Consider the following 25,804-nt stretch of genomic DNA (forward strand, 5'->3'; position numbering starts at 1 on the left):
ATAGCACTCACTTCTGTCATCATGAAGTGCTTTGAGAGGCTAGTTAACCTGTTGGGGATAGGGGGCAGTATTTACACGGCCGGATAAAAAACGTACCCGATTTAATCTGGTTACTACTCCTGCCCAGTAACTAGAATATGCATATAATTATTGGCTTTGGATAGAAAACACCCTAAAGTTTCTAAAACTGTTTGAATGGTGTCTGTGAGTATAACAGAACTCATATGGCAGGCAAAAACCTGAGAAGATTCCATGCAGGAAGTGGCCTGTCTGACAAGTTGTTGTTCTTCTTGCCTCTGTTTATTGAAGACTGAGGATCTTTGCTGTAACGTGACACTTCCTACGGCTCCCATAGGCTCTCAGAGCCCGGGAAAAAGCTGAACGATGTCGAGGCATATAAACACATTATCGCGTTTGGCAATTGGCCGATCAGAGGACAATGGGCTTAGGCGCGTGCCCAAGTCGACCCCGTGCTTTATTTTCTTTCTTCTTTTTACCTAAACGCAGATTCCCGGTCGAAATATTAGCGCTTTTTTACGAGAAAAATGGCATAAAAATTGATTTTAAACAGCGGTTGACATGCTTCGAAGTACGGTAATGGAATATTTAGAATTTTTTTGTCACGAAATGCATCGTGAGCGTGACCCTTATTTACAATTTGGATAGTGTCTTGAACGCACGAACAAAACGGCGCTGTTTGGATATAACGATGGATTATTTTGGACCAAACCAACATTTGTTATTGAAGTAGCAGTCCTGGGAGTGCATTCTGACGAAGAACACCAAAGGTAATCAAACTTTTCCAATAGTAAATCGGAGTTTGGTGAAGGCTAAACTTGCTGGGTGTCTAAATAGCTAGCCCTGTGATGCCGGGCTATCTACTTAGAATATTGCAAAATGTGCTTTCACCGAAAAGCTATTTTAAAATCGGACATATCGAGTGCATAGAGTAGTTCTGTATCTATAATTCTTAAAATAATTGTTATGCTTTTTGTGAACGTTTATCGTGAGTAATTTAGTAAATTCACCGGAAGTTTGCGGGGGGTATGCTAGTTCTGAACGTCACATGCTAATGTAAAAAGCTGGTTTTTGATATAAATATGAACTTGATTGAACAAAACATGCATGTATTGTATAACATAATGTCCTAGGGTTGTCATCTGATGAAGATCATCAAAGGTTAGTGCTGCATTTAGCTGTCTTCTGGGTTTATGTGACATTATATGCTAGCTTGAAAAATGGGTGTCTGATTATTTCTGGCTGGGTACTCTGCTGACATGATCTAATGTTTTACTTTCGTTGTAAAGTCTTTTTGAAATCGGACAGTGTGGTTAGATTAACGAGAGTCTTGTCTTTAAAATGCTGTAAAATAGTCAAATGTTTGAGAAATTGAAGTAATAGCATTTCTAAGGTATTTGAATAACGCGCCACAGGATTCCACTGGCTGTTACGTAGGTGGGACGATTTCGTTCCGCCGGCCCTAGAGAGGTTAATAAGGATCATATCACATCTACCTTACCCAACACCCTAGACCCACTTCAATTTACTTACCGCCCCAATAGAGTCACAGACGATGCAATCGCCATCGTACTGCACACTGCCCTATCCCATCTGGACAAGAGGAATACTATAGCTCAGCATTCAACACCATAGTACCCTCCAAGCTCATCATTAACTTCACTAGGATAGGGGGCAGCATTCGGAATTTTGGATGAAAAGTGTGCCCAAATTAAACTGCCATGCTAGTCAGGCAGATTCGGATAGAAAACACTCTAAAGTTTCCAAAACTGTTAAAATAATGTCTGTGAGTATAACAGAACTGATATGGCAGGTAAAAACCTGAGGAAAATCCATCCAGGAAGTACTATTATTTTGAAAGGCTGTTTTTCCATTGAAAGCCTATCCACCATACAAAGACTTAGGACCCAGGTCACGATCTCTATGGCTTCTTCGACATGTGGCCAGTCTTTAGGCATTGTTTCAGGCTTTTACTCTGAAAAATGAGGGAGATACAGCACTTTCAATGAGTGGACAGTGTACATTTCCAGACATGAGTCCAGCGCGTGATCGGGAGAGCGCCTTTCTTGTTTCTCCTTTTCTATTGATGAAGCTTTTGTCCGGTTGAAATATTATTGATTATTTATGACAAAAACAACCTGAGGATTGATTTTAAACATTGTTTGACATGTTTCTACAAACTTTTATTGTACTTTTTTTACTTTTCGTCTGGATGTTGAGAGTGCGCTTTGTGCCTTTGGATTACTGAACTAAACGCACCAACAAAACTGAGGTTTTTGGACATAAAGAGGGACATTATCGAACAAAACAAACATTTATTGTGTAACATGGAGTCCAGGCAGTGCCACCAGATGAAGATCATCAAAGGTAAGTGATTAATTTAATCGCTATTTCTGACTTTTGTGAGTCCTCTCCTTGGCTGGAAAATGTCTGTATGGTGTTTTGTGGCTAGGCGCTGTCCTAACATAATCGCATGGTGTGCTTTCACCGTAAAGTCTTTTTGAAATCTGTCACAGCGGCTGGATTAACAAGAAGGGTATCTTTAATCCTATGTATAACACTTGTATCTTTCATCAATGTTTATGATGAGTATTTCTGTAATTTGATTTGGCTCTCTGCAATTTCACCGGATGTTATTTGAGACAATGCATTACTGAACATAACGTGCCAATTTAAACTGAGGTTTTTGGACATAAAGATGGACTTTATTGAATTTAACAAACAGTTATTGTGTAACATGGAGTCCTGGGAGTGCCACCAGTTGAAGATCATCAAAGGTTAGTGATTCATTTAATCGCTATTTCTAAATTTTGTGAGCCCTCTCCTTGGCTGGAAAATGTCTGAATGGTTTCTTATGGCTAGGCGCTGTCCTAACATAATTGCATGGTGTCCTTTCACCGTAAAGCCTTTTTGAAATCGAACACTGTGGTTGGATTAACAAGAAGTTTATCTTTAAAATGGTGTATAATACTTGTATGTTTGAGGAATTTTAATAATGGGATTTCTGTTTGAATTTGGCGCCCTGCAATTTCACTGGCTGTTGTCGAGGTGGGACGCTAGCGTCCCAATTATACCAGAGAGGTTAAGCTCGGGGCCCTGTGTCTGATCCCCGTGCAGCTGGGTCTTGGACTTCCTGATGGGCTGGCCCCAGGTGGTGAAGGTAGGAAGCAACACCCCCACTTTGCTGATCCTCAACACAGGGCAACAACACTGGCAGAGTGGGGCCAAGAAATATCCTTTCTCTCAACGTCAACAAAACAAAGGAACTGATTGTACACTTCAGGAAACATCAAAGGGAGCACTCCCCTATCCACATCGACGGGACTGCAATGGAGAAGGAGGAAAGCTTCATGTTCCTTGGCGTACACATCACTGACAAACTGATATGGTCCACCCACACAGACAGTGTGGTGAAGAAGGCGCAACAGCACCTCTTCAACTTCAGGATGCTGAAGAAATTTGTCTTGGCCTCTAAGAGCCCCAGAAACTTTTACAGATGCACAATTGAGAGCATCCTGTCGGGCTGTATCACCGCCTAATACGGCAACTGCACCGCTCGCAACCGCAGGGATCTCCAGAGGGTGGTACGGTCTGCCCAACGCATCAACGGGGGCACACTGCCTGCCCTCCAGGACACCTACAGCACCCGATGTCACAGGAAGGTCAAAAAGATAATCAATTACATCAACTTGTCACGTCTACTCCATCTCCTCCATCTCCTGAGTATTTTGGCTCGTTGTTGCCAGTATACTCATCATTACACACACTTGCCACCATCGTTAGGCACACCTGCGCTTCATGAGACTCACCTGAACTCCATCACCTTCCTTATTACCTCCCCTATATCTGTCACTCCCTTTGGTTCTTTCCCCAGGCGTTATTGACTCTGATTATGTGTTTCATGTCTATAAGCTTTTCGTGTTTCTTGTTTTGTACTATGCTCTATTTATTATTACATTTGCACTCCCTGTACTTGCTTCCCGACTCCCAGCGTACACGTTATAGATTAACGCCTCACCAAAAGGAAGCAACAGGGATTATTTTTTATTTTTTTTTATTTTTACTGGTACGTCGGGTCCAAGGGCGGCTGCCGAAGCTACCGGGGATGCCTCAGCTGGCTCGACAGGTTCTCAAGCCTCGGTTGGCTCGTCAGTCTTTCATGCCTCAGTTGACTCCACAGGTGCCCATGCCTCAGCTGGCTCGACAAGTTCCCGCACCTTACTGGCTCTACAGGTTCCCGCGCCTTAGCAGGAAATATTTGTTTATTTATTAAATTCACTCCCTGTACTTGCTTCCCGATTATTAGTGTACACGTTACACAACGACCCGAGCCACGGCCAGTACATCCCGCTATCATCCAGAAGGCGAGGTCAGTACAGGTGCAACAAAGCTGGGACAGAGAGATTGAAAAACAGCTTCTATCTCAAGGCCATCAGACTGTTAAATAGCCATCACTAGCTGACTACCACCCGTCTACTCAACCCTACACCTAGAGGCTGCTGCCATTCATACATAGAATGGAATCATAGAATCACTAGTCACTTGAATAATGTTTAAATACTGCTTTACTCATCTCATATGTATATACTGTATTCTATTCTTCTGTATTTAGTCGATGCCACTCCGACATTGCTCGTCCAAATATTTCTATATTTCTTAATTCCATTCTTTTACTTTGAGATTTGTGTATTGTTGTGAATTGTTAGATATTACTGCACTGTTGGAGCTAGGAACACAAGCATTTTGAAACACCCGCAATAACATCTGCTAAATATGTGTATGTGACCAATAACATTTAATTTGATTTAAACCTTCCCTGACTTCTTGACCCTCAGCTGTATCCTTCCCTAGACCATTCTCTCATTCTGATCCTTCCCTGACTGCTTGACCCTCAGGGACAGTACACCCACACTGACATCGCATCACAAACTGACAAAAATCACAAACATATTGAACTCCTCCTACAGTACAATAGTAGTACCAGCACTCAACACTGACACCACAACTACTACAGGGAACTAGCCTGTAGCCCTCAGTCACTAAACATGCCTACTACAGGGAACTAGCCTCAAGCCCTCAGTCACTAAACATGCCTACTACAGGGAACTAGCCTGTAGCCCTCAGTCACTAAACATGCCTACTACAGGGAACTAGCCTGTAGCCCTCAGTCACTAAACATGCCTACTACAGGGAACTAGCCTGTAGCCCTCAGTCACTAAACATGCCTACTACAGGGAACTAGCCTGTAGCCCTCAGTCACTAAACATGCCTACTACAGGGAACTAGCCTGTAGCCCTCAGTCACTAAACATGCCTACTACAGGGAACTAGCCTGTAGCCATCAGTCACTAAACATGCCTACTACAGGGAACTAGCCTGTAGCCCTCAGTCACTAAAAATGCCTACTACAGGGAACTAGCCTGTAGCCCTCAGTCACTAAACATGCCTACTACAGGGAACTAGCCTGTAGCCCTCAGTCACTAAACATGCCTACTACTGTGAACTAGCCTGTAGCCCTCAGTCACTAAACATGCCTACTACAGGGAACTAGCCTGTAGCCATCAGTCACTAAACATGCCTACTACAGGGAACTAGCATGTAGCCATCAGTCACTAAACATGCCTACTACAGGGAACTAGCCTGTAGCCCTCAGTCACTAAACATGCCTACTACAGGGAACTAGCCTGTAGCCCTCAGTCACTAAACATGCCTACTACAGGGAACTAGCCTGTAGCCTTCAGTCACTAAACATGCCTACTACAGGGAACTAGCCTGTAGCCCTCAGTCACTAAACATGCCTACTACAGGGAACTAGCCTGTAGCCCTCAGTCACTAAACATGCCTACTACAGGGAATTAGCCTGTAGCCCTCAGTCACTAAACATGCCTACTACAGGGAACTAGCCTGTACCCCTCAGTCACTAAACATGCCTACTACAGGGAACTAGCCTCAAGCCCTCAGTCACTAAACATGCCTACTACAGGGAACTAGCCTGTAGCCCTCAGTCACTAAACATGCCTACTACAGGGAGAAAACATTTGTATATTGCTGTCTGATTCTGTGAGCAAGGAAGCAGCAGTGTTCTTGCCTTTGCACTTATTTAAAACACATGCAAAACATTTTACCACACTCACATTCATAAATGAAAACGTAGGTCCTCTTTTCCTGAATTAAACTCCTAGGGTAGGTTCGACATGCACATTTACAAATAATGCTTTCTCTATCATAATGCTTTTTGCTTTACTCAATAGGGCCCTGAGATCTCCGCCTGCAACTGCCAATCAGAAACTGGCACACACACACACACACACACACACACACACACACACACACACACACACACACACACACACACACACACACACACACACACACACACACACACACACACACACACACACACACAGTAGATACACATCCCATCAGAGTATAGGTAGTAGATACACATCCCATCAGAGTATAGCTAGTAGATACACATCCCATCAGAGTATAGGTATTAGATACACATCCCATCAGAGTATAGGTAGTAGATACACATCCCATTAGAGTATAGGTAGTAGATACACATCCCATCAGAGTATAGGTAGTAGATACACATCCCATCAGAGTATAGGTAGTAGATACACATCCCATCAGAGTATAGGTAGTAGATACACATCCCATCAGAGTATAGGTAGTAAATACACATCCCATCAGAGTATAGCTAGTAGATACACATCCCATCAGAGTATAGGTAGTAGATACACATCCCATCAGAGTATAGGTAGTAGATACACATCCCATCAGAGTATAGGTAGGTAGTAGATACACATCCCATCAGAGTATAGGTAGTAGATACACATCCCATCAGAGTATAGGTAGTAGATACACATCCCATCAGAGTATAGGTAGTAGATACACATCCCATCAGAGTATAGGTAGTATAGCTAGTATAGCTAGTAGATACACATCCCATCAGAGTATAGGTACACACACACACACACACACACACACACACACACACACACACACACACACACACACACACACACACACACACACACACACACACACACACGTAGCCTCTGGGTCTGTGATAGAACTGGTTAATGCAGAAAGACCAGTGATATTACTTTCATAACACAGTTCCTGGTTTCGTCAACCAATGCCAACCAATCAACGTCTCACAACAAGGTATATATATGGATGAAGCCACAGGGTCAATATCATTTAGGAAAATGGCTGGTGTTGTCAGGGACATGTATGCAGGAGAAAATCTGACTGAACTGACGATAAGACAGAGAGAAACACACAGAAGAAATATGTTAAGAGAGAATGTTAATGTTCTCTTCAGAATATATAGAACAGTCAGGACCGTACGGAACTTGCATGTACTGTTATGCAGACCGAGCCACGAACCTGAAACGATGACTACAATTCTCCGGACGCACATCAATGACACTAAGTTACAGGTGTCTCTACAGCTGACATCCAGAATGGAAACAAGAATTACGAGAGTGGAGACAATATCAATTAGTGGGAATACAGATCAGTTGGAAACCTTATGTAACTCTTTCGCTGACCTGTTCCCACATGCTTTCGGGTACAATCCTCTGTCCTTTGAGTTTCTGTTTGACTTGTTGGATTTTTACATTCCAAGACCAATGTGACATTATAATGGGTTGGCTTGATAGATGTTGTAATATGTTAAAATAAATGTTCCACCTGCACCTGTTAGTAATAAACTCGGTGTCATGTCACTCCTCAAAGTTAAGTGGTTATTATATCCATTGCTCTCTGTTTCCTCTCCATTTTACAGAGTTGAGGAATAGGAGGCTGAAAATCAAGACATCAAAGAAGAAGAATAAGAAGAAGATGATGTCATAACACAACACGGATTCTCCTCTCATCTGATTTGAAAAATAATTCTACTCACTTTTTCTGTGTCAAAGCCATCTGCCTGTCTTAGAAAAACAATCCACTGTTTGCACCACTGTTTCTAATGAGCATGTCATAATAAATCATATTTGATTGAGACAACTGTGTGATGATGATTTTTCATATCAGACAGAGTGGAGGAAATTATTTAATGACCTACTATGTTGTTTAATAAGACCTACTATGCTGTTTTACTTGGACAATTGTTAGTATATTGCTGATACAGGCTTGTCATGTGACTTAGCTGTTTGGGGTGCGACTGCAGTATGTGACATCCTGTTTTCACTACTGTGTTGTGACATGGTACGGGTGGTATGCAGAAGATAGTCCTATTTGGTAAAAGACCAAGTCCATATTATGGCAAGAACAGCTCAAATAAGCAAAGAGAAATGACAGTCCATCATTACGTTAAGACATGAAGGTCCATCTGGAAAATTTCAAGAAGTACAGTCGCAAAAACCATCAAGCGCTACAATGAAACTGGCTCTCATGAGGACCACCACAAGAAAGGAAGACCCAGAGTTACCTCTGCTGCAGAGGATAAGTTCATTAGAGTTAACTGCACCTCAGATTCCAGACCAAATAAATGCATCACAGAGTTCAAGTAACAGACACATCTCAACATCAACTGTTCAGAGGAGACTGCATGAATCAGGCCTTCATGGTCGAATTGCTGCAAATAAACCACTATTAAAGGACACCAATAAGAATAAGAGACTTGCTTGGGTCAAGAAGAAACACGAGCAATGGATATTAGACCGGTGGAAATCTGTCCTTTGGTCTGATGAATGTAGTGGTTATTTCTTTATCATCAAATGAGGAGAGACAAACTTATCACACAAGTCAGAGTTAAACTTAAACTAAATCTTTATTAACTTATTAATAAGGAAAGCATGTCACACCACACACACAAGTGAATGATGTAAATGCTCTGCAATAACGATGGCTGGTTGACAAACCACCCTTAGATGATTTGTTTAGAGCCCCGACACAAAGAATACAAATATCTTTTATAGCAAAGATACATGACAAACAACAGATGTATGGAATGGGTCACAAGGTAAGGATTTGTATGAATAAAATTATAACTCACAGCAGACAGAATCTGCTGTAAAGACTGTTCTCATTGTGTGGAAAGGTTCCCCTCCTCATTATCCATACCCGAGCCATCTCCACCCTGGTACCTCCCAGTACACAAACACCAACTCATGCTATGGAATGCGGTCTTTAGGTTTTATCACCAAAGGCATCGTAAATCCACTGTCAGCATTAAGCCCCAGAGGCCCAACTCAGAAGACCACGCACAGATGAGAGTGTTCTAAGAACCCTATTCTATTCCATAAAACAACAATTTGACGCAATAACAGTATTGGGACATAATCTTGTAATTTTGTTCTCACATGAGTGCATTTTTTGGTTCCAACCGCTGTGTCTTTGTGAGGTGCAGAGTAGGTGAATGGATGATCTCTGCATGTGTGGTTCCCACCATGAAGCATGGAGGAGGAGGAGGTGTGATGATGTGGGGCACAGTTAACCAGCATGGCTACCACAGCATTCTGCAGCGATACGCCACTCCATCTGGTTTGCGCTTAATGGGACTATCATTTGTTTTTTAACAGGACAATAAACCAAAACACACCTCCAGGCTGTGTAAAGGCTATTTGACCAAGAAGGAAAGTGATGGAGTGCTGCATCAGATGACCTGGCCCTCCACAATCACCCGACCTCAACCCAATTGAGATGGTTTGGGATGAGTTGGACCACAGAGTGAAGGAAAAGCAGCCAACAAGTGCTCAGCATATGTGGGGAAACTCCTTCAAGACCGTTGGAAAAGCATTCCTCATGAAGCTGGATTTGTTCATGTTTAGGCTGTTACAAATGTACTGATATAAGTGGATGCACGTGGCATTCTGGCAAATCTTAGACAAAACATCTTAGTTGTGCCTGTTGTTCACATGCGTATCTGCCCTCTCATTGGCTCGAATTGTCCCAGCTAATCTTGCCTCCTCCCTCCCACCTACCTTCCATCTTTGATTTCATGTATTGTACTTTTTGGTGGAGACCAACTTCAGCGCTGCACAATTTGCAGCCATTTCGGCGACGAAGGTGGTGACTACTTCCTCAGCAGGATTATTTTTATTGACTGCTGGGACACTTTTGGTTGCCTATGAATACAGTGTGACTCCGCGCATGACGCGCATGACTCCAACACCACCATTAAGTTCGCCGACGACACAACGGTGGTAGGCCTGACCATCGACGACGATGAGACAGCCTATAGGGAGGAGGTCAAAGACCTGGCAGTGTGGTGCCAGGACAACAACCTCTCTCTCAACGTCAGAAAGACAAAGGAGCTGATCGTGGACTACAGGAAAGTGAGGGTTGAGCACACCCCTATTCACATCTACAAGGGTGTAGTGGAGTGCTTCAAGTTCCTCGGTGTCCACTAAGGATCTATCATGGTCCACACACACCAACACAGTCGTTAAGAGGGCACGACAACGCCTCTTCCCCCTCAGGAGGCTGAAAAGATCATCAAAAGGTTCTACAGCTGCACCATTTGAGAGCATCTTGACTTGCTGCATTACCGCTTAGTATGGTAAATTCTTGGCAACCAACCGCAAGGCACTGCAGAGGCTAGTGCGTACGACCCACTACATCACTGGGGCCGAGCTCACAGGCCATCCAGGACCTCTATACCAGATGGTGTCAGACAAAGGGCCTAAAAATTGTCAGACTCCAGCCACCCAAGTCATAGACTGTTCTCTCTGTTACCGCATGGCAAGTCTGGAACCACCAGACCCTGAACAGCTTCTACCTCCTAAGCTGACATATTTAATTGTTTTAAGATGGTCATAACATATGTGTCACGACTTCCGCCAAAGTCGGCTCCTCTCCTTGTTCGGGCGGCGTTCGGCGGTCGACGTCACCGGCTTTCTAGCCATCGCCGCTCCATTTTTCATTTATCCATTTGTTTTGTCTTGTTCCCTGCACACCTGGTTTTCATTCCCCAATCACACTACATGTATTTATTCCTCTGTTCCCCCTCATGTCTTTGTGTGAAATTGTTTCGTGTTACGTGTCAATTTTGATGCGATAGACTGGTGTTCATTTGTTCCGTGTTTTTTATATCACGAGGTATGTTTATTTTGTTTGAACAATATTATTGTGACTGTTTGCGCATTTGCACTTTGGCATATTGGATGGAGGTTTCGACGCAGTGGCGTCCGTCTGTTGGTTTCTCCTGCCTAAACAGGGCTCCGGGCAGCCGAGCGGAAATGGAGGAAAACTCGCCTCCCTGCGGACCTGGCATCCTTTCACTCCCTCCTCTCTACATTTTCCTCTTCTGTCTCTGCTGCTAAAGCCACTTTCTACCACTCTAAACTCCAAGCATCTGCCTCTAACCCTAGGAAGCTCTTTGCTACCTTCTCCTCCCTCCTGAATCCTCCTCCCCCTCCCCCCCTCCTCCCTCTCTGCGGATGACTTCGTCAACCATTTTGAAAAGAAGGTTGACGACATCCGATCCTCGTTTGCTAAGTCAAACGACACTGCTGGTCCTGCTCACACTGCCCTACCCTGTGCTTTGACCTCTTTCTCCCCTCTCTCTCCAGATGAAATCTCGCGTCTTGTGACGGCCGGCCGCCCAACAACCTGCCCACTTGACCCTATCCCCTCCTCTCTTCTCCAGACCATTTCCGGAGACCTTCTCCCCTACCTCACCTCGCTCATCAACGCATCCTTGACCGCTGGCTACGTCCCTTCCGTCTTCAAGAGAGCGAGAGTTGCACCCCCTTCTGAAAAAAACCTACACTCGATCCCTCCGATGTCAACAACTACAGACCAGTATCCCTTCTTTCCTTTCTCTCCAAAACTCTTGAACGCGCCGTCCTTGGCCAGCTCTCTTGCTATCTCTCTCAGAATGACCTTCTTGATCCTAATCAGTCAGGTTTCAAGACTGGGCATTCAACTGAGACTGCTCTTCTCTGTGTCACGGAGGCTCTCCGCACTGCTAAAGCTAACTCTCTCTCCTCTGCTCTCATCCTTCTAGACCTATCTGCTGCCTTTGATACCGTGAACCATCCGATCCTCCTCTCCACCCTCTCCGAGCTGGGCATCTCCGGCACCGCGCACGCTTGGATTGCGTCCTACCTGACAGGTCGCTCCTACCAGGTGGCGTGGCGAGAATCTGTCTCCGCACCACGTGCTCTCACCACTGGTGTCCCCCAGGGCTCTGTTCTTGGCCCACTCCTATTCTCGCTATACACCAAGTCACTTGGCTCTGTCATATCCTCACATGGTCTCTCATATCATTGCTATGCAGATGACACACAATTAATCTTCTCCTTTCCCCCTTATGACAACCAGGTGGCGAATCGCATCTCTGCATGTCTGGCAGACATATCAGTGTGGATGACGGATCACCACCTCAAGCTGAACCTCGGCAAGACGGAGCTGCTCTTCCTCCCGGGGAAGGACTGCCCGTTCCATGATCTCGCCATCACGGTTGACAACTCCCTTGTGTCCTCCTCCCAGAGTGCTAAGAGCCTTGGCGTGACCCTGGACAACACCCTGTCGTTCTCCACCAACATCAAGGCGGTGACCCGATCCTGTAGGTTCATGCTCTACAACATTCGCAGAGTACGACCCTGCCTCACACAGGAAGCGGCGCAGGTCCTAATCCAGGCACTTGTCATCTCCCGTCTGGATTATTGCAACTCGCTGTTGGCTGGGCTCCCTGCCTGTGCCATTAAACCCCTACAACTCATCCAGAACGCCGCAGCCCGTCTGGTGTTCAACCTTCCCAAGTTCTCTCACGTCACCCCGCTCCTCCGCTCTCTCCACTGGCTTCCAGTCGAAGCTCGCATCCGCTACAAGACCATGGTGCTTGCCTACGGAGCTGTGAGGGGAACGGCACCTCCGTACCTTCAGGCTCTGATCAGGCCCTACACCCAAACAAGGGCACTCCGTTCATCCACCTCTGGCCTGCTCGCCTCCCTACCTCTGAGGAAGCACAGTTCCCGCTCAGCCCAGTCAAAACTGTTCGCTGCTCTGGCACCCCAATGGTGGAACAAGCTCCCTCACGACGCCAGGACAGCGGAGTCAATCACCACCTTCCGGAGACACCTGAAACCCCACCTCTTCAAGGAATACCTGGGATAGGATAAAGTAATCCTTCTAACCCCCCCCCTTAAAAGATTTAGATGCACTATTGTAAAGTGGTTGTTCCACTGGATATTATAGGTGTATGCACCAATTTGTAAGTCGCTCTGGATAAGAGCGTCTGCTAAATGACTAAAATGTAAATGTAAATGTAAATAAAGTGTGCGCCTGTTCACAACTCTCTGCTCTCCTGCACCTGACTCCGCTCCCAGTACGCACGCCATTGACAATATGGAATTGTTTTAAGATGGTCATACTATGGATCATTTAGCTATTTTGATTAGGGATTTTTAGCACCCCTTTAGTTATCCCCCAAAAATATATTTTAAAAGTATTTGATAAAATATTGAATTTGGCCTCGACTACTATAGCGCAGAGAAACACATTGAATAATACATTCACAAATGGCGAAAAGGAAGAAGAAACAACGTTTTGAAGCATTTGTCTACAAGATATAAGAAAGTTCAGGAAATATTTTTAGTTTTTTTTACACATACAGTATTTAACCCATTTTGGGGGTAGGCACAAAACCACCTTCATACCTCCATTAATTCTATTTTTTTACCTGTTCCATTTACCTTCAAACAAGAGCAAAACAGAGAACACCACCGTGTTTGTGAGAATCTCCCCTTTCCACAGCAGGGTCACCTTTAGTTTGTAGCACAAACGGTCGGGACGCTACAACCAGCAGTGTGGGATGCACACATACAGTACAGCAGTGGCATCAGCTGCTTGCCTATATCTCTCAATGGAGCTTGTGGGAGAAAAATAGTAACAGACCACTGACAACTGAAATATGAAAATGACAAATTAGCCTCTCTGTCTGTCTGTACCTCTTGATTATATTCTTTGGATTTTGACTTGGGGAAATCAGTCAAAGAAATGATCATCTGTTTCGCCCCGGAAAGAGGCTTTAGACGTTGTTTATACACTGTGTGGACGGACGTGCCGTTACAACAACCGACGGAAAGTCTGGTTAATACACACAAATAGTACCAGATAGGGATTATTTGACTTGTAGCCACAGCGAAACCCTTTTTGGTGCTATATAAGGAACCTTTTTTAGAAGGTTCTATAAAGAACCATGCTCATATGGTTCTAAATGGAACCTGTATGGTGCTATAAAGAATTGTAGAACCTTAATGAAGAACCGTTCTCTAAACTACCTTCCTCAATCTCAAAGGTTCATTGTAGATCCTTCTGAAGAAACATACAGGGTTCTGGTTTTTAACCATCATTTAACTAGGCAAGTCAGTTAAGAACAAATTCTTATTTACAATGACGGCCTAGGAATAGTGGGTTAACTTCCTTGTTCAGGGGGCAGAATGACGAGGACTTGATCTAGCAATCTTTTGGCTACTGGCCTAACGCTCTAACGCTCTAACCACTAGGCTACCTGCCGCCCTAACTGACAAGATGAATCAAGTGAACCACATCTGGAACAGCTGGGGCTACCTGAGGAGAGAATTAATAACCACTGATTTAGTCAACTGTTCTCATTTGACACAAGGCCATACGTGAGTCATATATAATATGTACTAGCATAACACAACAGATTAGATAAACTGGAATGACACTCTCACTCACGGTTGCATTAAAAAGAGCTGTGAGCAAACCACGCCCCAAAATATTCTAACAGTGGAAAGAACCGCTTTTCTACACTGTAAAGAACCACTGAAGGGCTCAAAGGGTTCTTTGGGTCAGTATGGTTCCACATAGAACCATCACCCTTCCCAAAGAACCCTTGAGGAACCCTCTTTTCTTAGTGTGTATATGCTTAGGCCCTCTGTGCCGGTAGTGACAGCAGGACACAACCTGCATACTAATAAGGCCTCTAACAACACAACAACACTCCCATCCTCTCTGCAGGCCTGGCTAGCATCCCCAATTACACCCTATTCCCTATGTAGTGCACTACTTTTGACCAGGGGCCATAGTACTGAAAAGGGACTATGGCACCATTTGGGACTTACATCCTGGATTCCTCAAACAGTATTTTTATATAACCTACACAGCATGTGTTTCACAAACATCTTATTTCACCCAAACCTAGCAATCTGCCAGGAGGGAACATTGGAAACACAGGAGGGAACAGGTTCACTGATATTCAAGTCACTCCGAAATCTTTATCTAGATTCTAGAATCTTCATAATCACACAAAGAAAATGGAGGGCAGGGCAGGAACTTGGCAAGTACATACCAATTCAGTAAATGAGATACTTAATATTCTTTAACACCCATGCCAACATTAAAGTAACTTTGATACAAAGTGCCATTGCTACCATAAATAATCCCTAATGGAACTTCTATATTAAAATGTTGCCTCAGTCCTAATGCCCTATTCCCCATCCTTACCCACCCAGCAGGAGAGCTGTGTTTTTCACCACAACATTATCCCCCCTAATGCACAGCAGCCCTAGTAATGAGTTTGCTGTCAGTTTGATGCATGCCATTTATCTTTTCCATTCATCTTCCACACAGAGAACTGAGAGACAGAGAGAGAGAGACAGAGAGAGAGAGAGAGAGAGAGAGAGAGAGAGAGAGAGAGAGAGAGAGAGAGAGAGAGAGAGAGAGAAAAAACGACACAATGGACACAAGGCCAAGAGAATCTCCAATTATACCTGGTACTAAGATGTATTGTACCTATGTATTATACCTGGTACTAAGATGTATTGTACCTATGTATTATACCTGGTACTAAGATGTATTGTACCTATGTATTATACCTGGTACTAAGATGTATTGTACCTATGTATTATACCTGGTACTAAGATGTATTGTACCTATGTATTATACCTGGTACTAAGATGTATTGTACCTATGTATTATACCTGGTACTAAGATGTATTGTACCTATGTATTATACCTGGTACTAAGATGTATTGTACCTATGTATTATACCTGGTACTAAGATGTATTGTACCTATGTATTATACCTGGTACTAAGATGTATTGTACCTATGTATTATACCTGGTACTAAGATGTATTGTACCTATGTATTATACCTGGTACTAAGATGTATTGTACCTATGTATTATACCTGGTACTAAGATGTATTGTACCTATGTATTATACCTGGTACTAAGATGTATTGTACCTATGTATTATACCTGGTACTAAGATGTATTGTACCTATGTATTATACCTGGTACTAAGATGTATTGTACCTATGTATTATACCTGGTACTAAGATGTATTGTACCTATGTATTATACCTGGTACTAAGATGTATTGTACCTATGTATTATACCTGGTACTAAGATGTATTGTACCTATGTATTATACCTGGTACTAAGATGTATTGTACCTATGTATTATACCTGGTACTAAGATGCGTCTGTTGTCCTGATCTTTTCCCACACTGATTCTGCCCACATTTGTCGACGATCAAAAGACGCATTGTAATCTGATTGTGATTAGATCTTCCTGACCAGGTAGTCGAAGACGCATCTTGTATGGACATACTTGAAGTGTAAACTAATCCATATAAATTTGGCCAATGTCAAGGTTGTCCCGCCCTCTCAAAACAATCACACGTGTGAGTGTCGTGTGGATGAGTGGTTTCCCGATGTCAACATTGTGAACAGAGTGCCCCATGGTGGCGGTGGGGTTATGATATGGGCAGGCAGGCATAAGCTACAGAGAACGAAAACATTTGCATTTTATCGATGGCAGTTTGAATACACAGAGATACCGTGTCGAGATCCTGAGGCCCGTTGTCGTGCCATTCATTCGCCGCCATCACTTCATATTTCAGCATGATAATGCACGGTCATAACGCAAGGATACTTACACAATTCCTGGAAGCTAGAAATGTCCCAGTTCTTCCCTGGCCTTCATACTCACCAGACATGTCTCCCATTGAGCATGTTTGGGATGCTCTGGATCAATGCGTACGACAGCGTGTTCCAGTTCCCCGCTAATATTCAACAACTTCGCACAGCCATTGAAGAGGAGCGGGACAACATTCCACAGGCCACAATCAACAGCCTGATCAACTCTTTTCGAAGGAGATGTGTCGCACTGCATGAGGCAAATGATGGTCACACCAGATACTGACTGGTTTTCTAATCCTCGCCCCTACCTTTAAGGTCTCTGTGACCAACAGATGCATATCTGTATTCCCAGTCATGAGAAATCCATAGATTAGGACCTAATGAATTTAGTTCAATTGACTGATTTCCTTATGAACTGTAACTCAGTAAAATCCTAGAAATTGTTGCATGTTGCATTTTATATTTTGGTTCAGTGTACTATATTATATTCTGTGAATCTTTAGAGCATTTACCAGCTATCAATAAAGTGCAGAATGTGTCTGAACTGATGTGTAAATGTGTATAGCTTTCTGTAAGCATGAGCCAGGCCACTGTCCAATAAGCTTCAATAGGGATCCTTTAGGCTACTTTTAGTGGTTTTATCCATGCATTTTGCTATAGGTTTGTATTGTTCCATTCACTGATCAATGATTTGGAGTAAATTAAACCACGTTCATTCTCCCTCATGTCGTTTTCTCTCCTTTACTAAATACTAAAGGATATTTACTTTATAAGATTACAATAATATAAAGACAACGTGTGTAAACATCCATGTGTTAAGAACAACCCCCTGTCCAGACCTGTTTAGATAATGTGTTGCACCATTGGGAGATGCACTTTGTAGCCTACTCTGCAACTTATTAACCTGTTTCTACTGTGTGCATATAGGGACTAAGTTTCATTTTTATTTATACTGTGCATTAATTGTACTTTGTACACACATCCAGATACTCAGCTGGTTTGTGTGGTGACTTGGGGATGAGAGAGAGATTCTCTGAATATTTATTTTTGTAAGGCTGTGGAGAGGTCAGAGGTTATGCAGGACAGTAGCCCAGTCTTAAATCGTTGGAGAACTAAAGTAGGCAGTGATGATGATAGTATGAAACTATTGATTATAAAAGTGTGCTGTTTTCTGTCAATTTATACAGCTTGTGTCCTAACGGGAGGTCCAAGGCAGGTTGGATTCATTTGCATATAGGAAGGGACCAGGGAAGCTGGTCACAGTACGGACGATGTGGGCAGTCGATTGGTCGACATTTTAAAATTTGTATTTTTCCATATATATATAGACACACCCTATGTTTGAATACAATCAACTATATGTAGGCTACTGAGCTTGTCTGGTACCTTAAGCACTGCGAATTAAAAAAAATTGTAACGGTTGTCTTCATGAATGGACCAAGGCGCAGCAGGTATGTGAATACTCATGGTTATTTTATTACCAAAAAAAGAGTAAAGCATCCACTTGAAAAAAACAATGACGGTGACAACAGTAGCAGTTTTACAGGCTATACACGCAGTGTAAAAACAACTACCCACAAACCCAAGTGACAAACATACTCCTATATATATATGACTCCCAATCAGGAACAACGATCCCCAGCTGTTCCTGATTAGGAGCCACAAGACCAACACAGAACACAAGACTGCCACGTCCTGACCCCAAAACTACAACAACAGCTCCATCTGCTGGTCAGGACGTGACAGTACCCCCCCCTCAAGGTGCAGACCCCGGAATGCACCTAACAATGAAAAAACACCAACAAACAAAAATCCCCAACAAAACCCATAAACAATAACCCCTAAACAATAAGGGAGGGAAGGGAGGGTGGCTGCCGTCAACGACGGCACTGTGCTACACCCTCCCTCCCCAACCCACCTATCCTGGAGGTGGCTCCGGTGCAGGACGTGGACCCTGCTCCACCCTCGGCGTCGCCCACTTTGGTGGAGCCGATAGCTGCACCAGGCAGACGGACCCCTCGGGCTGGGCCGGGGAACAGGAGGGCCCCTCGGGCTGGGCCGGGGAACAGGAGGGCCCCTCGGGCTGGGCCGGGGGCAGGAGGGCCCCTCGGGCCGGGCCGGGGAGCAGGAGGACCCCTCGGGCTGGGCCGGGGAGCAGGAGGACCCCTCGGGCTGGGCCGGGGAGCAGGAGGACCCCTCGGGCTGGGCCGGGAGCAGGAGGACCCCTCGGGCTGGGCCGGGGAGCAGGAGGGCCCCTCGGGCTGGGCCGGGGAGCAGGAGGGCCCCTCGGGCTGGGCCGGGGAGCAGGAGGACCCCTCGGGCTGGGCCGGGAGAGCAGGAGGGCCCCTCGGGCTGGGCCGGGAGCAGGCGGGCCACTCGGGCTGGGCCGGAAGGCATGCGGGCCACTCGGGCTGGGCCGGGAGGCATGAGGGCCACTCGGGCTGGGCCGGAAGGCATGCGGGCCACTCGGGCTGGGCCGGAAGGCAGGAGGGCCCCTCGGGCTGGGCCGGAAGGCATGCGGGCCCCTCGGGCTGGGCCGGAAGGCATGCGGGCCACTCGGGCTGGGCCGGAAGGCATGCGGGCCACTCGGGCTGGGCCGGAAGGCATGCGGGCCACTCGGGCTGGGCCGGAAGGCATGCGGGCCACTCGGGCTGGGCCGGAAGGCATGCGGGCCACTCGGGCTGGGCCGGAAGGCATGCGGGCCACTCGGGCTGGGCCGGAAGGCATGCGGGCCACTCGGGCTGGGCCGGAAGGCATGCGGGCCACTCGGGCTGGGCCGGAAGGCATGCGGGCCACTCGGGCTGGGCCGGAAGGCATGCGGGCCACTCGGGCTGGGCCGGAAGGCATGCGGGCCACTCGGGCTGGGCCGGAAGGCAGGAGGACCACTCGGGCTGGACCGGAGGGCAGGAGGACCACTCGGGCTGGACCGAAGGGCAGGAGGACCCCTCGGGCTGGACCGGAGGGCAGGAGGACCACTCGGGCTGATCCTGACAGGCCGGGCACCCTGGCAGATCAGGGCAGGCGGGCACCTCTGGCAGAACAGGGCAGTCCGGCCACTCTGGCAGAACAGGGCAGTCCGGCCACTCTGGCAGAACAGGGCAGTCCGGCCACTCCGGCAGAACAGGGCAGTCCGGCCACTCCGGCAGAACAGGGCAGTCCGGCCACTCCGGCAGAACAGGGCAGTCCGGCCACTCCGGCAGAACAGGGCAGTCCGGCCACTCCGGCAGAACAGGGCAGTCCGGCCACTCCGGCAGAACAGGGCAGTCCGGCCACTCCGGCAGAACAGGGCAGTCCGGCCACTCTGCCAGTTCAGGGCAGTCCGGCCACTCTGCCAGTTCAGGGCAGTCCGGCCACTCTGCCAGTTCAGGGCAGTCCGGCCACTCCGGCAGTTCAGGGCAGTCCGGCCACTCCGGCAGTTCAGGGCAGTCCGGCCACTCCGGCAGTTCAGGGCAGTCCGGCCACTCCGGCAGTTCAGGGCAGTCCGGCCACTCCGGCAGTTCAGGGCAGTCCGGCCACTCCGGCAGTTCAGGGCAGTCTGGCCACTCTGGCAGTTCAGGGCAGTCTGGCCACTCTGGCAGTTCAGGGCAGTCTGGCCACTCTGGCAGTTCAGGGCAGTCTGGCCACTCCGGCAGTTCAGGGCAGTCTGACCTCTCTGGCGACTGTTGACTGGCGGGCAGCTCTGACGACTGTTGACTGGCGGGCAGCTCTGACGACTGTTGACTGGCGGGCAGCTCTGACGACTGTTGACTGGCGGGCAGCTCTGACGACTGTTGACTGGCGGGCAGCTCTGACGACTGTTGACTGGCGGGCAGCTCTGGTGACTGTTGACTGGCGAGGCTGGGTTGACACACTAGACTCCTGATGCGTGGGGCTGGTATAGGACGTGCCAGCCTGGAGACACGCACCTCCATGCTAGTGCGTCTGGCGGGAAACACCGGACCGAAAGGGCGCACTGGCGGTCTTGAGCGCAGGGTTGGCATCACTCCTTCCGGCTCGATGCTCCCCTTGCCCTGGCACCTGCGGGGCGCTGGTACTGGGCGAAGTGGGCTGTGCGTCCGTATAGGCGAGATGGTGCGCACCTCAGCGTAACATGGCGCCCTCCACCTCGTACGCACCTCCCTGTAGTCACGGGTAGCTGGCTTACGGCTCTTCCCTGGCCTGGCCAAACTACCCGTGTGCCCCCCAAAAAAAATCTTGGGGCTGCCTCTCGGGTTCCCTTAGCTCCCTTAACTTGTCCGCCCAGAATTTTCTCTCGTCCTGCCAGGTCCATTCTTCCATTTCCTTCTCCTGTGGCTTCCTCCTCTTCTGCTGCTTGGTCCTTTGGTGGTGGGTAGTTCTGTAACGGTTGTCTTCATGAATGGACCAAGGCGCAGCAGGTATGTGAATACTCATGGTTATTTTATTACCAAAAAAAGAGTAAAGCATCCACTTGAAAAAAACAATGACGGTGACAACAGTAGCAGTTTTACAGGCTATACACGCAGTGTAAAAACAACTACCCACAAACCCAAGTGACAAACATACTCCTATATATATGACTCCCAATCAGGAACAACGATCCCCAGCTGTTCCTGATTAGGAGCCACAAGACCAACACAGAACACAAGACTGCCACGTCCTGACCCCAAAACTACAACAACAGCTCCATCTGCTGGTCAGGACGTGACAAAAAGGAAGAGACACAAATTAATAAAAAAGAGGGTGCCAGAGATCAATATAGCCTAACCAGAAGGAGTAAACCCTGTTCCCTAAAATCCTCCTCCTCCCGCTGCTGCTGGCCGTCAAAGACTCTGTCATTATGCTCAAGAAGTCTGCAAACTTTTCCATTTGGAGTGCCAAGTAATCCTACCACTTCTACTGATCTGCCGTGCCAGTTATGATTTTCATCTGCACATTTTCTTGGAACAGTTTCATTTATAATGAGGTCTTCATATCTCAAAATCAATGTCATGTGGTTCATCAAAATTATATCTAAATGAAAATGATACAAATCTAAAAGTAACTTTTATTGCCATTGTGTAAAGAAAATTGCCTACATAAAGCAAATGTATTACATTGTATTAACTAACTATTGTATTAACTTGGTCCAGAGCAAAGGTCTTGCTAGCAAACTTTCAATATTGTATCAAATATTCTGAGCCCTCAAGAGTTTCCATGCCAGTGAGCTCCGGACAGGCAGACACAGCTGTAGGCTATTCAGGTAGGACTATTTTATGAGGTTTCCACCGGATCAGAGCATGACGTTTTTTTCCCCTTTCATGCTGAGTGGTTATGAAAAGTGAGAGAGCTGGAAAGAATACATTGAGGAACTATTGTCATTCTCAATGGATGTAAAAACAGACTTTGTTTACTTAATGTTTGAGGGCGAAGACAACATTTATTTCAGAAGCTCCACGGTGACGGTGAGATTAAAACGATCAGAACTAGATAGACTAGTCTTACTTCTATAACGCGTAATCAGGTCCTTACTCATGATTGATAGGAACGTTCCAGACAATGAATAAAATGACGACTGGTTAATGGAATGAAATAAACCAAAAGTGCAGCCTAGGTGGTGCGTTCTGCTAACAACTTGAGTCCACTCCTACAATGACAACGGTGAAACTGTAATAATAATATAGTGAAATCATTAACATAATTACCAAACAAACATTGTAGATTATAAATTATGGGAATTAACAGTAAATGTACTCCTGGTGATACTGGTGTGTCATCCCCGTGGCAACCCAATGGATTAGTCCACGTAATGGATTAGTCCACATAATGGATTAGTCCACGTAGACATGCATGAATCAGACAGGTGTCTCGTGTGTCATCATTTTTACATATATTTGCCATTGCTCAACAACAACAACAAAAATCTTGGTCGAAACAACAGCCTATCCACCAAACAATGGACCTGTGGACAAAATGTGGTCAGCACTAAATTAAGTACTCCCTTCATATAGTCCAGATAGATTCAGTTAAAACCGTGAGACTGCAACTGGACAAAGACGCTCAGTTAGACAAATCTTAACTTAACACTTTTACCAACATTTCTCAATTATATTATCTAACGTGATATGTCGGTTTGCTATTTGTTTCTATTTACTTTTTGCGATTTGAGGGTGAAATAATATAATAATATAATACTCAAACAAGAATGTACAATATGATGAAATGTGATAATATTGGTGAAATGAATACTTCAATGTATCTCCCTGCATTACAGGAATAACATGACAACATACTCAATGTATCTCCCTGCATTACAGGAATAACATGACAACATACTCAATGTATCTCCCTGCATTACAGGAATAACATGACAACATACTCAATGTATCTCCCTGCATTACAGGAATAACATGACAACATACTCAATGTATCTCCCTGATTACAGGAATAACATGACAACATACTCAATGTATCTCCCTGCATTACAGGAATAACATGACAACATACTCAATGTATCTCCCTGCATTACAGGAATAACATGACAACATACTCAATGTATCTCCCTGCATTACAGGAATAACATGACAACATACTTCAATGTATCTCCCTGCATTACAGGAATAACATGACAACATACTCAATGTATCTCCCTGCATTACAGGAATAACATGACAACATACTCAATGTATCTCCCTGCATTACAGGAATAACATGACAACATACTCAATGTATCTCCCTGCATTACAGGAATAACATGACAACATACTCAATGTATCTCCCTGCATTACAGGAATAACATGACAACATACTCAATGTATCTCCCTGCATTACAGGAATAACATGACAACATACTCAATGTATCTCCCTGCATTACAGGAATAACATGACAACATACTCAATGTATCTCCCTGCATTACAGGAATAACATGACAACATACTCAATGTATCTCCCTGCATTACAGGAATAACATGACAACATACTCAATGTATCTCCCTGCATTACAGGAATAACATGACAACATACTTCAATGTATCTCCCTGCATTACAGGAATAACATGACAACATACTCAATGTATCTCCCTGCATTACAGGAATAACATGACAACATACTCAATGTATCTCCCTGCATTACAGGAATAACATGACAACATACTCAATGTATCTCCCTGCATTACAGGAATAACATGACAACATACTCAATGTATCTCCCTGCATTACAGGAATAACATGACAACATACTCAATGTATCTCCCTGCATTACAGGAATAACATGACAACATACTCAATGTATCTCCCTGCATTACAGGAATAACATGACAACATACTCAATGTATCTCCCTGCATTACAGGAATAACATGACAACATACTAATACAAACACAGACAGACAGACACATGTCATATAATGTCTATATACAGTGTTGTAATGTTGTGCAAATAAATAAACATAAATATGGGTTGCATTTACATTGGTGTTTGTTTTTCACTGGTTGCCCTTTTTTTGTCGCAACAGGTCACAAATCTTGCTGCTGTGATGGCACACTGTGGTATTTCACCCAGTAGATATGGGAGTTTATTCGAATTCTTTGTGGATCTGTGTAATCTGAGGGAAATATGTGTCTCTAATATGGTCATACATTGGACAGGAGGTTATGAAGTGCAGCTCAGGTTTCCACCTCATTTTGTGGGCAGTGTGCACATAGCTTGTCTTCTCTTGAAAGCCAGGTCTGCCTACGGCGGCCTGTCTCAATGGGAAGGCTATGCTCACTGAGTCTGTACAAAGTCGAAGATTTCCTTAATTTTGGGTCAGTCACAGTGGTCAGGTATTCTGCCACTGTGTACTCTCTGTTTAGGGCCAAATAGCATTCTAGTTTGCTCTGTTTTTTTTTGTTAATTCTTTCCAATGTGTCAAGTAATTAAGTAATTATGTTGTTTTCTCACGATTTGGTTGGGTCTGATTGTGTTTCTGTCCTGGGGCTCTGTGGGGTCTTTTTGCCAGATCCTAATTGGTATGTCGGGTTTTATGTTCCTTTTGATGGCATAGAAGGCCATGTCTCTGAGATGGTTCACAGCTTTGTGGAAGTTACCTGTGGTGCTGATGTTTAGGCCGAGGTATGTATAGTTTTCTGTGTGCTCTAGGGTAACAGTGTCTAGATGGAATTTGTACTTGTGGTCCTGGCAACTGGACCATTTTTGCAACACCATTATTTTTGTCTTACTGAGATTTACTGTCAGGGCCCAGGTCTGTGCAGAAGATCTAGGTGCTGCTGTAGGCCCTCCTTGGTTGGGGACAGAAGCACCAGATCATCAGCAAATAGTAGATATTAGACTTCAGATTCAGAGCCAGCCAGCCAGCCAGCCAGCCAGCCAGCCAGCCAGCCAGCCAGCCAGACAGACAGACAGACAGACAGACAGACAGACAGACAGACAGACAGACAGACAGACAGACAGACAGACAGACAGACAGACAGACAGACAGACAGACAGACAGACAGACAGACAGACAGACAGACAGAGGTTTGATCGTTTTTTTGTTTGTTTTTTGTCTATGACGTGATGCGCAAGACACGTGGGGGTAAAATCTCTCTGCTGAGGAAAGAGGATTTCTCTCTCATCTTGTCAATGAAAGAAGATTATTATTCTGTCTGCCTGTGTTTTCATTCCACGGAGCTGTAGCCTCATCATCCTCTTTGTCCTGTATTTGAATGTTTACAGAATCATAGATCCCTCTATAATAAGAGGATCCAATATTCAGTAATGCCTTTTTAAAAAACATGCGCTGACAGTGGAAACGGATTGGGCTGTAATTCTATGGAAATTAAATTATAAAACGAAATATAAAGACCAGATAGTTAGGATCCCTATTAGCCGACGCCAATGGCGACAGCTAGTCTTACTGGGTTCTGACACATAACAACAACAAAAAATACATTACAGACAAAAATATTTTAAAATGTGTATACATTTAAAAAAAACACACACACACACACAGACAG

General features: G+C 45.3%; 1 protein-coding gene and 1 long non-coding RNA gene across 10 annotated transcripts in view; one reads left to right on the forward strand and one right to left on the reverse strand.

Annotated features, from left to right (window-relative positions):
- LOC106589905 (calcium-activated potassium channel subunit alpha-1) overlaps positions 1 to 25,804 on the reverse strand; it is a 196,769-nt gene that overhangs the window by 112,844 nt on the left and 58,121 nt on the right. The gene's annotated exons all lie outside the window — the stretch shown is intronic.
- LOC106589904 (uncharacterized) lies at positions 7,190 to 8,033 on the forward strand. The gene is made up of 2 exons (XR_001324967.2): positions 7,190 to 7,599; positions 7,816 to 8,033. It is a non-coding gene; the product is annotated as an uncharacterized lncRNA (long non-coding RNA).

The sequence above is a fragment of the Salmo salar genome, chromosome ssa28, assembly GCF_905237065.1.
Source record: "Salmo salar chromosome ssa28, Ssal_v3.1, whole genome shotgun sequence".
Taxonomy (NCBI): domain Eukaryota; kingdom Metazoa; phylum Chordata; class Actinopteri; order Salmoniformes; family Salmonidae; genus Salmo; species Salmo salar.